Source organism: Pseudorca crassidens, assembly GCF_039906515.1.
Source record: "Pseudorca crassidens isolate mPseCra1 chromosome 1 unlocalized genomic scaffold, mPseCra1.hap1 SUPER_1_unloc_8, whole genome shotgun sequence".
Taxonomy (NCBI): Eukaryota; Metazoa; Chordata; class Mammalia; order Artiodactyla; family Delphinidae; genus Pseudorca; species Pseudorca crassidens.
In genome coordinates this window covers 917,450-929,816 of record NW_027135945.1, presented here as the reverse complement: position 1 = coordinate 929,816, position 12,367 = coordinate 917,450, and the positions used below count along the sequence as shown (strand labels likewise).

At 43.5% G+C, this 12,367-nt stretch overlaps 1 long non-coding RNA gene across 1 annotated transcript in view; it reads left to right on the top strand.

The window, feature by feature from the left end:
- The window catches only part of LOC137217940 (uncharacterized), a 145,388-nt gene that overhangs the window by 106,546 nt on the left and 26,475 nt on the right, over window positions 1-12,367 (top strand). The gene's annotated exons all lie outside the window — the stretch shown is intronic.

Below are 12,367 nucleotides of genomic sequence, written 5' to 3'. Positions count from 1 at the left end.
TCTGCAGGTTTGTGAATTACAGGGCCCCTGAGCTCCTTTCTTCAACTCGATTTCTTGTGAGCTGGCCGCAACACCGCAGGATTGCTTCAGGACCTAGTGTGGTTCCAGCATGGCTCGCTGAGCCTTTGGTTAATTCCTCTTCTTGGTGGGAAATGAGAGTTAAATTTACCCGTCCAGACACCTCCAGTTAGTCTCTCATTGGTTCTCCCTATTCCTGTTCATTTTCCGCAGAAATTGCAAACTGGGCCAAACAGGAGGTTAAAGGCACTGACTCTCCAAGTGGGGAGAGTGTTAGTAAAGCGTCTGGAATGTTGCACCCGAGTACCAGGGGACGAAAACTGAGACACATTTGAACACGTTTCCCGATCACACGGTGGATCATACTCTGGGTTCCACATGCATGTTTTAGCTGAAGGAAGAATCCCTTAAACATGGAGAGTTGAGAACCATGGAATGGGTACCATGCAATATGACTTCAAAGGGTCTGCATTTGCTCACCGAACCTCACCAATCCTATCACTGCTGCGTTTATGCCGCTGTACACAAACTTGATTCTCTTTCGGAGACATATAAATCAATAGGTTTTAAGATTCTTACTAGTCAGGTATATCCTTAGGCGTTTAATATGGGGTGTTGAGTCCACTTCGTTGAGCAAGCACTAGCTCTTGTCTATTACATATTTGGCTTATGGAAAGGTATCTGTGCTAATTTCAATCTCTGGTTTTATGCAGCACCCCAACTCACCTTTCCCCTTAAGCAAGCATAAGTTGGTTTTCTACATTTGAGACCCTATTCTGTTTTGTAATTCAGTTCCTGTGTAGCCAAGTTTACATTCTGTGTATTAGTGATATCTTATGATGTTTCTTTTTCTGTGCGACATATTTCACTTAGAATCATCGTACCTGAATCCACTCATTATGCTGCTACGGGCCTGATGACATAGATTTAATTGCTGAGTGATATTGCATTGTACGTAAGTACCACAACTTCTTTATCCATTTTTCTCTTTCTGCGATATTGAACTTGTATCGTAAAAGAGGTTCCTGTAAACAGAGCCGTCCCAAATTTTGGGGTGGCTGTGTCTTTTTGCTTTTAATTTCCCTAATCTATAGGACCATAAGTGGAAGTGCCCTAGGCTCTGTTGCTTTGTTTTTTAGATGTTTCAGGAAACACCATACACTTCTGCAGAGTGGCTGTTGGCAATTTACATCCCGCCCATCAGCATAACAAGGCTCCCAGTTCTCCATGGACTGTCCTGCCTTTCTGGATTTTACACTTTTTTCAGATGGCCCTTTTGACCGGGGGGCAGTGAGACTTCATTGTAGTGCAGATTTCCTTTGCAAGCTTGCTTGGTTGGCCGAAAAGGGCGTATGCGTTTTTTCCTGAATATATTCAGGAAAAAACGCATACGCCCTTTTTGGCCAAGTGCATCATTGTGGACGTTCTGCCTCTTTTCCTATGCTTTACATGCAATTCCAGTCTACCTCCTGAAATCGGTTTCCTGCAATTCTGCCCCGCTTTCAAGTCCTCTTGGCAGCCTTACTTCAATATATTTTTGGACGATAGCTGTCATGTATAACTCTGCAGGTTTGTGAATTACAGGGCCCCTGAGCTCCTTTCTTCAACTCGCTTTCTTGTGAGCTGGCCGCAACACCGCAGGATTGCTTCAGGCCCTAGTGTGGTTCCGGCATGGCTCGCTGAGCCTTTGGTTAATTCCTCTTCCTGGTGGGAAATGAGAGTTAAATTTGCCCGTCCAGACACCTCCAGCTAGTCTCTCATTGGTTCTCCCTATTCCTGTTCATTTTCTGCAGAAATTGCAAACTGGGCCAAACAGGAGGTTAAAGGCACTGACACTCCAAGTGGGGAGAGTGTTAGTAAAGCGTCTGGAATGTTGCACCCGAGTACCAGGGGACGAAAACTGAGACACATTTGAACATGTTTCCTGATCACATGGTGGATCATACTCTGGGTTCCACATGCATGTTTTAGCTGAAGGAAGAATCCCTTAAACCTGGAGAGTTGAGAACCATGGAATGGGTACCATGCAATATGACTTCAAAGGGTCTGCATTTGCTCACCGAACCTCACCAATCCTTTCACTGCTGCGTTTATGCCGCTATACACACACTTGATTCTCTTTCGGAGACATATAAATCCATAGGTTTTAAGATTCTTACTAGTCAGGTATATTCTTTGGCGTTTAATATGGGGTGTTGAGTCCACTTCATTGAGCAAGCAGTAGCTCTTGTCTATTACATATTTGTCTTATGGAAAGGTATCTGTGTTAATTTCAATCTCTGGTTTTATGCAGCACCCCAACTCACCTTTCCCCTTAAGCAAGCATAAGTTGGTTTTCTACATTTGAGACCCTATTCTGTTTTGTAATTCAGTTCCTGTGTAGCCAAGTTTACATTCCATGTATTAGTGATATCTTATGATGTTTCTTTTTCTGTGTGACATATTTCACTTAGAATCATCGTACCTGAATCCACTCATTATGCTGCTATGGGCCTGATGACATAGATTTAATTGCTGAGTGATATTGCATTGTACGTTAGTACCACAACTTCTTTATCCATTTTTCTCTTTCTGCGATATTGAACTTGTACCGTAAACGAGGTTCTTGTAAACAGAGCCGTCCCAAACTTTGGGGTGGCTGTGTCTTTTTGATTTTAATTTCCCTAAGCTATAGGACCATAAGTGGAAGTGCTCTAGGCTCTGTTGCTTTGTTTTTTAGATGTTTCAGGAAACACCATACATTTCTCCAGAGTGGCTGTTGGCAGTTTACATCCCGCCCATCAGCATAACAAGGCTCCCAGTTCTCCATGGACTGTCCTGCCTTTCTGGATTTTACACTTTTTTCAGATGGCCCTTTTGACCGGGGGGCAGTGAGACTACATTGTAGTGCAGATTTCCTTTGCAAGCTTGCTTGGTTGGCCAAAAAGGGCGTATGCGTTTTTTCCTGAATATATTCAGGAAAAAACGCATACGCCCTTTTTGGCCAAGTGCATCATTGTGGACGTTCTGCCTCTTTTCCTATGCTTTACATGCAATTCCAGTCTACCTCCTGAAATCGGTTTCCTGCAATTCTGACCCGCTTTCAAGTCCTCTTGGCAGCCTTACTTCAATATATTTTTGGACGATAGCTGTCATGTATAACTCTGCAGGTTTGTGAATTACAGGGCCCCTGAGCTCCTTTCTTCAACTCGCTTTCTTGTGAGCTGGCCGCAACACCGCAGGATTGCTTCAGGCCCTAGTGTGGTTCCGGCATGGCTCACTGAGCCTTTGGTTAATTCCTCTTCTTGGTGAGAAATGAGAGTTAAATTTGCCCGTCCAGACACCTCCAGCTAGTCTCTCATGTGTTCTCCCTATTCCTGTTCATTTTCCGCAGAAATTGCAAACTGGGCCAAACAGGAGGTTAAAGGCACTGACTCTCCAAGTGGGTAGAGTGTTAGTAAAGCGTCTGGAATGTTGCACCCGAGTACCAGGGGACGAAAACTGAGACACATTTGAACACGTTTCCCGATCACACGTTGGATCATACTCTGGGTTCCTCATGCATGTTTTACCTGAAGGAAGAATCCCTTAAACCTGGAGAGTTGAGAACCATGGAATGGGTACCATGCAATATGACTTCAAAGGGTCTGCATTTGCTCACCGAACCTCACCAATCCTATCACTGCTGCGTTTATGCCGCTGTACACACACTTGATTCTCTTTCGGAGACATATAAATCCATAGGTTTTAAGATTCTTACTAGTCAGGTATATTCTTAGGCGTTTAATATGGGGTGTTGAGTCCACTTCGTTGAGCAAGCAGTAGCTCTTGTCTATTACATATTTGTCTTATGGAAAGGTATCTGTGTTAATTTCAATCTCTGGTTTTATGCAGCACCCCAACTCACCTTTCCCCTTAAGCAAGCATAAGTTGGTTTTCTACATTTGAGACCCTATTCTGTTTTGTAATTCAGTTCCTACGTAGACAAGTTTACATTCTGTGTATTAGTGATATCTTATGATGTTTCATTTTCTGTGTGACTTATTTCACTTAGAATCATCGTACCTGAATACACTCATTATGCTGCTACTGGCCTGATGACATAGATTTCATTGCTGAGTGATATTGCATTGTAGGTAAGTACCACAACTTCTTTATCCATTTTTCGCTTTCTGCGATATTGAACTTGTACCGTAAATGAGGTTTTTGTAAACAGAGCCGTCCCAAACTTTGGGGTGGCTGTGTCTTTTTGATTTTAATTTCCCTAAGCTATAGGACCATAAGTGGAAGTGCCCTAGGCTCTGTTGCTTTGTTTTTTAGATGTTTCAGGAAACACCATACACTTCTCCAGAGTGGCTGTTGGCAATTTACATCACGCCCATTGGCATAACAAAACTCCCAGTTCTCCATGGCCTGTCCTGCCTTTCTGGATTTTACACTTTTTTCAGATGGCCCTTTTGACCGGGGAGCTGTGAGACTTCATTGTAGTGCAGATTTCCTTTGCAAGCTTGCTTGGTTGGCCAAAAAGTGCATATGCGTTTTTTCCTGAATATATTCAGGAAAAAACGCATACGCCCTTTTTGGCCAAGTGCATCATTGTGGACGTTCTGCCTCTTTTCCTATGCTTTACATGCAATTCCAGTCTACCTCCTGAAATCGGTTTCCTGCAATTCTGCCCCACTTTCAAGTCCTCTTGGCAGCCTTACTTCAATATATTTTTGGACGATAGCTGTCATTTATAACTCTGCAGGTTTGTGAATTACAGGGTCCCTGAGCTCCTTTCTTCAACTCGCTTTCTTGTGAGCTGGCCGCAACACTGCAGGATTGCTTCAGGCCCTAGTGTGGTACCGGCATGGCATGCTGAGCCTTTGGTTAATTCCTCTTCCTGGTGGGAAATGAGAGTTAAATTTGCCCGTCCAGACACCTCCAGCTAGTCTCTCATTGGTTCTCCCTATTCCTGTTCATTTTCCGCAGAAATTGCAAACTGGGCCAAACAGGAGGTTAAAGGCACTGACTCTCCAAGTGGGGAGAGTGTTAGTAAAGCGTCTGGAATGTTGCACCCGAGTACAAGGGGAAGAAACCTGAGACACATTTGAACACGTTTCCCGATCACTCGGTGGATCATAGTCTGGGTTCCACATGCATGTTTTAGCTAAAGGAAGAATCCCTTAAACCTGGAGAGTTGAGAACCATGGAATGGGTACCATGCAATATGACTTCAAAGGGTCTGCATTTGCTCACCGAACCTCACCAATCTTATCACTGCTGCATTTATGCCGCTGTACACACACTTGATTCTCTTTCGGAGACATATAAATCCATAGGTTTTAAGATTCTTACTAGTCAGGTATATTCTTAGGCGTTTAATATGGGGTGTTGAGTCCACTTCGTTGAGCAAGCAGTAGCTCTTGTCTATTACATATTTGGCTTATGGAAAGGTATCTGTGCTAATTTCAATCTCTGGTTTTATGCAGCACCCCAACTCACCTTTCCCCTTAAGCAAGCATAAGTTGGTTTTCTACATTTGAGACCCTATTCTGTTTTGTAATTCAGTTCCTGTGTAGCCAAGTTTACATTCCGTGTATTAGTGATATCTTATGATGTTTCTTTTTCTGTGTGACTTATTTCACTTAGAATCATCGTACCTGAATCCACTCATTATGCTGCTACTGGCCTGATGACATAGATTTCATTGCTGAGTGATATTGCATTGTACGTAAGTACCACAACTTCTTTATCCATTTTTCGCTTTCTGCGATATTGAACTTGTACCGTAAACGAGGTTCTTGTAAACCGAGCTGTCCCAAACTTTGGGGTGGCTGTGTCTTTTTGATTTTAATTTCCCTAAGCTATAGGACCATAAGTGGAAGTGCCCTAGGCTCTGTTGCTTTGTTTTTTAGATGTTTCAGGAAACACCATACACTTCTCCAGAGTGGCTGTTGGCAATTTACATCCCGCCCATCAGCATAAGAAGGCTCCCAGTTCTCCATGGACTGTCCTGCCTTTCTGGATTTTACACTTTTTTCAGATGGCCCTTTTGACCGGGGGGCAGTGAGACTTCATTGGAGTGCAGATTTCCTTTGCAAGCTTGCTTGGTTGGCCAAAAAGGGCGTATGCGTTTTTTCCTGAATATATTCAGGAAAAAACGCATACGCCCTTTTTGGCCAAGTGCATCATTGTGGACGTTCTGCCTCTTTTCCTATGCTTTACATGCAATTCCAGTCTACCTCCTGAAATCGGTTTCCTGCAATTCTGCCCCGCATTCAAGTCCTCTTGGCAGCCTTACTTCAATATATTTTTGGATGATAGCTGTCATTTATAAGTCTGCAGGTTTGTGAATTACAGTGCCCCTGAGCTCCTTTCTTCAACTCGCTTTCTTGTGAGCTGGCCGCAACACTGCAGGATTGCTTCAGGCCCTAGTGTGGTAGTGGCATGGCACACTGAGCCTTTGGTTAATTCCTCTTCCTGGTGGGAAATGAGAGTTAAATTTGCCCGTCCAGACACCTCCAGCTAGTCTCTCATTGGTTCTCCCTATTCCTGTTCATTTTCTGCAGAAATTGCAAACTGGGCCAAACAGGAGGTTAAAGGCACTGACTCTCCAAGTGGGGAGAGTGTTAGTAAAGCGTCTGGAATGTTGCACCCGAGTACCAGGGGACGAAAACTGAGACACATTTGAACACGTTTCCTGATCACACGTTGGATCATACTCTGGGTTCCACATGCATGTTTTAGCTGAAGGAAGAATCCCTTAAACCTGGAGAGTTGAGAACCGTGGAATGGGTACCATGCAATATGACTTCAAAGGGTCTTCATTTGCTCACCGAACCTCACCAATCCTTTCACTGCTACGTTTATGCCACTGTACACACGCTTGATTCTCTTTCGGAGACATATAAATCCATAGGTTTTAAGATTCTTACTAGTCAGGTATATTCGTAGGCGTTTAATATGGGGTGTTGAGTCCACTTCGTTGAGCAAGGAGTAGCTCTTGTCTATTACATATTTGGCTTATGGAAAGGTATCTGTGTTAATTTCAATCTCTGGTTTTATGCAGCACCCCAACTCACCTTTCCCCTTAAGCAAGCATAAGTTGGTTTTCTACATTTGAGACACTATTCTGTTTTGTAATTCAGTTCCTGTGTAGCCAAGTTTACATTCCATGTATTAGTGATATCTTATGAGGTTTCTTTTTCTGTGTGACTTATTTCACTTAGAATCATCGTACCTGAATCCACTCATTATGCTGCTACTGGCCTGATGACATACATTTCATTGCTGAGTGATATTGCATTGTACGTAAGTACCACAACTTCTTTATCCATTTTTCGCTTTCTGCGATATTGAACTTGTACCGTAAAAGAGCTTCTTGTAAACAGAGCCGTCCCAAACTTTGGGGTGGGTGTGTCTTTTTGATTTTAATTTCCCTAAGCTATAGGACCATAAGTGGAAGTGCCCTAGGCTCTGTTGCTTTGTTTTTTAGATGTTTCAGGAAACACCATACACTTCTGCAGAGTGGCTGTTGGCAATTTACATCCCGCCCATCAGCATAACAAGGCTCCCAGTTCTCCATGGCCTGTCCTGCCTTTCTGGGTTTTACACTTTTTTCAGATGGCCCTTCTGACCAGGGGGCAGTGAGACTTCATTGTAGTGCAGATTTCCTTTGCAAGCTTGCTTGGTTGGCCAAAAAGGGCGTATGCGTTTTTTCCTGAATATATTCAGGAAAAAACGCTACGCCCTTTTTGGCCAAGTGCATCATTGTGGACGTTCTGCCTCTTTTCCTATGCTTTACATGCAATTCCAGTCTACCTCCTGAAATCGGTTTCCTGCAATTCTGCCCCGCTTTCAAGTCCTCTTGGCAGCCTTACTTCAATATATTTTTGGACGATAGCTGTCATGTATAACTCTGTAGGTTTGTGAATTACAGGGTCCCTGAGCTCCTTTCTTCAACTCACTTTCTTGTGAGCTGGCCGCAACACCGCAGGATTGCTTCAGGCCCTAGTGTGGTTCCGGCATGGCTAGCTGAGCCTTTGGGTAATTCCTCTTCTTGGTGGGAAATGAGAGTTAAATTTACCCGTCCAGACACCTCCAGTTAGTCTCTCATTGGTTCTCCCTATTCCTGTTCATTTTCCGCAGAAATTGCAAACTGGGCCAAACAGGAGGTTAAAGGCACTGACTCTCCAAGTGGGGAGAGTGTTAGTAAAGCGTCTGGAATGTTGCACCCGAGTACCAGGGGACGAAAACTGAGACACATTTGAACACGTTTCCCGATCACACGTTGGATCATACTCTGGGTTCCACATGCATGTTTTAGCTGAAGGAAGAATCCCTTAAACCTGGAGAGTTGAGAACCGTGGAATGGGTACCATGCAATATGACTTCAAAGGGTCTTCATTTGCTCACCGAACCTCACCAATCCTTTCACTGCTACGTTTATGCCACTGTACACACGCTTGATTCTCTTTCGGAGACCTATAAATCCATAGGTTTTAAGATTCTTACTAGTCAGGTATATTCGTAGGCGTTTAATATGGGGTGTTGAGTCCACTTCGTTGAGCAAGGAGTAGCTCTTGTCTATTACATATTTGGCTTATGGAAAGGTATCTGTGTTAATTTCAATCTCTGTTTTTATGCAGCACCCCAACTCACCTTTCCCCTTAAGCAAGCATAAGTTGGTTTTCTACATTTGAGACACTATTCTGTTTTGTAATTCAGTTCCTGTGTAGCCAAGTTTACATTCCATGTATTAGTGATATCTTATGAGGTTTCTTTTTCTGTGTGACTTATTTCACTTAGAATCATCGTACCTGAATCCACTCATTATGCTGCTACTGGCCTGATGACATACATTTCATTGCTGAGTGATATTGCATTGTACGTAAGTACCACAACTTCTTTATCCATTTTTCGCTTTCTGCGATATTGAACTTGTACCGTAAAAGAGCTTCTTGTAAACAGAGCCGTCCCAAACTTTGGGGTGGGTGTGTCTTTTTGATTTTAATTTCCCTAAGCTATAGGACCATAAGTGGAAGTGCCCTAGGCTCTGTTGCTTTGTTTTTTAGATGTTTCAGGAAACACCATACACTTCTGCAGAGTGGCTGTTGGCAATTTACATCCCGCCCATCAGCATAACAAGGCTCCCAGTTCTCCATGGCCTGTCCTGCCTTTCTGGGTTTTACACTTTTTTCAGATGGCCCTTCTGACCGGGGGGCAGTGAGACTTCATTGTAGTGCAGATTTCCTTTGCAAGCTTGCTTGGTTGGCCAAAAAGGGCGTATGCGTTTTTTCCTGAATATATTCAGGAAAAAAACGCTACGCCCTTTTTGGCCAAGTGCATCATTGTGGACGTTCTGCCTCTTTTCCTATGCTTTACATGCAATTCCAGTCTACCTCCTGAAATCGGTTTCCTGCAATTCTGCCCCGCTTTCAAGTCCTCTTGGCAGCCTTACTTCAATATATTTTTGGACGATAGCTGTCATGTATAACTCTGTAGGTTTGTGAATTACAGGGTCCCTGAGCTCCTTTCTTCAACTCGATTTCTTGTGAGCTGGCCGCAACACCGCAGGATTGCTTCAGGCCCTAGTGTGGTTCCGGCATGGCTCGCCGAGCCTTTGGTTAATTCCTCTTCTTGGTGGGAAATGAGAGTTAAATTTACCCGTCCAGACACCTCCAGTTAGTCTCTCATTGGTTCTCCCTATTCCTGTTCATTTTCCGCAGAAATTGCAAACTGGGCCAAACAGGAGGTTAAAGGCACTGACTTTCCAAGTGGGGAGAGTGTTAGTAAAGCGTCTGGAATGTTACACCCGAGTACCATGGGACGAAAACTGAGACACATTTGAACACGTTTCCCGATCACACGGTGGATCATACTCTGGGTTCCACATGCATGTTTTAGCTGAAGGAAGAATCCCTTAAACATGGAGAGTTGAGAACCATGGAATGGGTACCATGCAATATGACTTCAAAGGGTCTGCATTTGCTCACCGAACCTCACCAATCCTATCACTGCTGCGTTTATGCCGCTGTACACACACTTGATTCTCTTTCGGAGACATATAAATCAATAGGTTTTAAGATTCTTACTAGTCAGGTATATCCTTAGGCGTTTAATATGGGGTGTTGAGTCCACTTCGTTGAGCAAGGAGTAGCTCTTGTCTATTACATATTTGGCTTATGGAAAGGTATCTGTGTTAATTTCAATCTCTGGTTTTATGCAGCACCCCAACTCACCTTTCCACTTAAGCAAGCATAAGTTGGTTTTCTACATTTGAGACACTATTCTGTTTTGTAATTCAGTTCCTGTGTAGCCAAGTTTACATTCCATGTATTAGTGATATCTTATGATGTTTCTTTTTCTGTGTGACTTATTTCACTTAGAATCATCGTACCTGAATCCACTCATTATGCTGCTACTGGCCTGATGACATAGATTTCATTGCTGAGTGATATTGCATTGTACGTAAGTACCACAACTTCTTTATCCATTTTTCGCTTTCTGCGATATTGAACTTGTACCGTAAAAGAGCTTCTTGTAAACAGAGCCGTCCCAAACTTTGGGGTGGCTGTGTCTTTTTGATTTTAATTTCCCTAAGCTATAGGACCATAAGTGGAAGTGCCCTAGGCTCTGTTGCTTTGTTTTTTAGATGTTTCAGGAAACACCATACACTTCTCCAGAGTGGCTGTTGGCAATTTACATCCCGCCCATCAGCATAACAAGGCTCCCAGTTCTCCATGGCCTGTCCTGCCTTTCTGGGTTTTACACTTTTTTCAGATGGCCCTTCTGACCGGGGGGCAGTGAGACTTCATTGTAGTGCAGATTTCCTTTGCAAGCTTGCTTGGTTGGCCAAAAAGGGCGTATGCGTTTTTTCCTGAATATATTCAGGAAAAAACGCTACGCCCTTTTTGGCCAAGTGCATCATTGTGGACGTTCTGCCTCTTTTCCTATGCTTTACATGCAATTCCAGTCTACCTCCTGAAATCGGTTTCCTGCAATTCTGACCCGCTTTCAAGTCCTCTTGGCAGCCTTACTTCAATATATTTTTGGACGATAGCTGTCATGTATAACTCTGTAGGTTTGTGAATTACAGGGTCCCTGAGCTCCTTTCTTCAACTCGATTTCTTGTTAGCTGGCCGCAACACTGCAGGATTGCTTCAGGCCCTAGTGTGGTTCCGGCATGGCTCGCTGAGCCTTTGGTTAATTCCTCTTCTTGGTGGGAAATGAGAGTTAAATTTACCCGTCCAGACACCTCCAGTTAGTCTCTCATTGGTTCTCCCTATTCCTGTTCATTTTCCGCAGAAATTGCAAACTGGGCCAAACAGGAGGTTAAAGGCACTGACTTTCCAAGTGGGGAGAGTGTTAGTAAAGCGTCTGGAATGTTACACCCGAGTACCATGGGACGAAAACTGAGACACATTTGAACACGTTTCCCGATCACACGGTGGATCATACTCTGGGTTCCACATGCATGTTTTAGCTGAAGGAAGAATCCCTTAAACCTGGAGAGTTGAGAACCATGGAATGGGTACCATGCAATATGACTTCAAAGGGTCTGCATTTGCTCACCGAACCTCACCAATCCTATCACTGCTGCGTTTATGCCGCTGTACACACACTTGATTCTCTTTCGGAGACCTATAAATCAATAGGTTTTAAGATTCTTACTAGTCAGGTATATCCTTAGGCGTTTAATATGGGGTGTTGAGTCCACTTCGTTGAGCAAGCAGTAGCTCTTGTCTATTACATATTTGGCTTATGGAAAGGTATCTGTGCTAATTTCAATCTCTGGTTTTATGCAGCACCCCAACTCACCTTTCCCCTTAAGCAAGCATAAGTTGGTTTTCTACATTTGAGACCCTATTCTGTTTTGTAATTCAGTTCCTGTGTAGCCAAGTTTACATTCCGTGTATTAGTGATATCTTATGATGTTTCTTTTTCTGTGTGACATATTTCACTTAGAATCATCGTACCTGAATCCACTCATTATGCTGCTATGGGCCTGATGACATAGATTTAATTGCTGAGTGATATTGCATTGTACGTTAGTACCACAACTTCTTTATCCATTTTTCGCTTTCTGTGATATTGAACTTGTACCGTAAACGAGGTTCTTGTAAACAGAGCTGTCCCAAACTTTGGGGTGCCTGTGTCTTTTTGATTTTAATTTCCCTAAGATATAGGACCATAAGTGGAAGTGCCCTAGGCTCTGTTGCTTTGTTTTTTAGATGTTTCAGGAAACACCATACACTTCTCCAGAGTGGCTGTTGGCAATTTACATCCCGCCCATCAGCATAACAAGGCTCCCAGTTCTCCATGGACTGTCCTGCCTTTCTGGATTTTACACTTTTTTCAGATGGCCCTTTTGACCGGGGGGCAG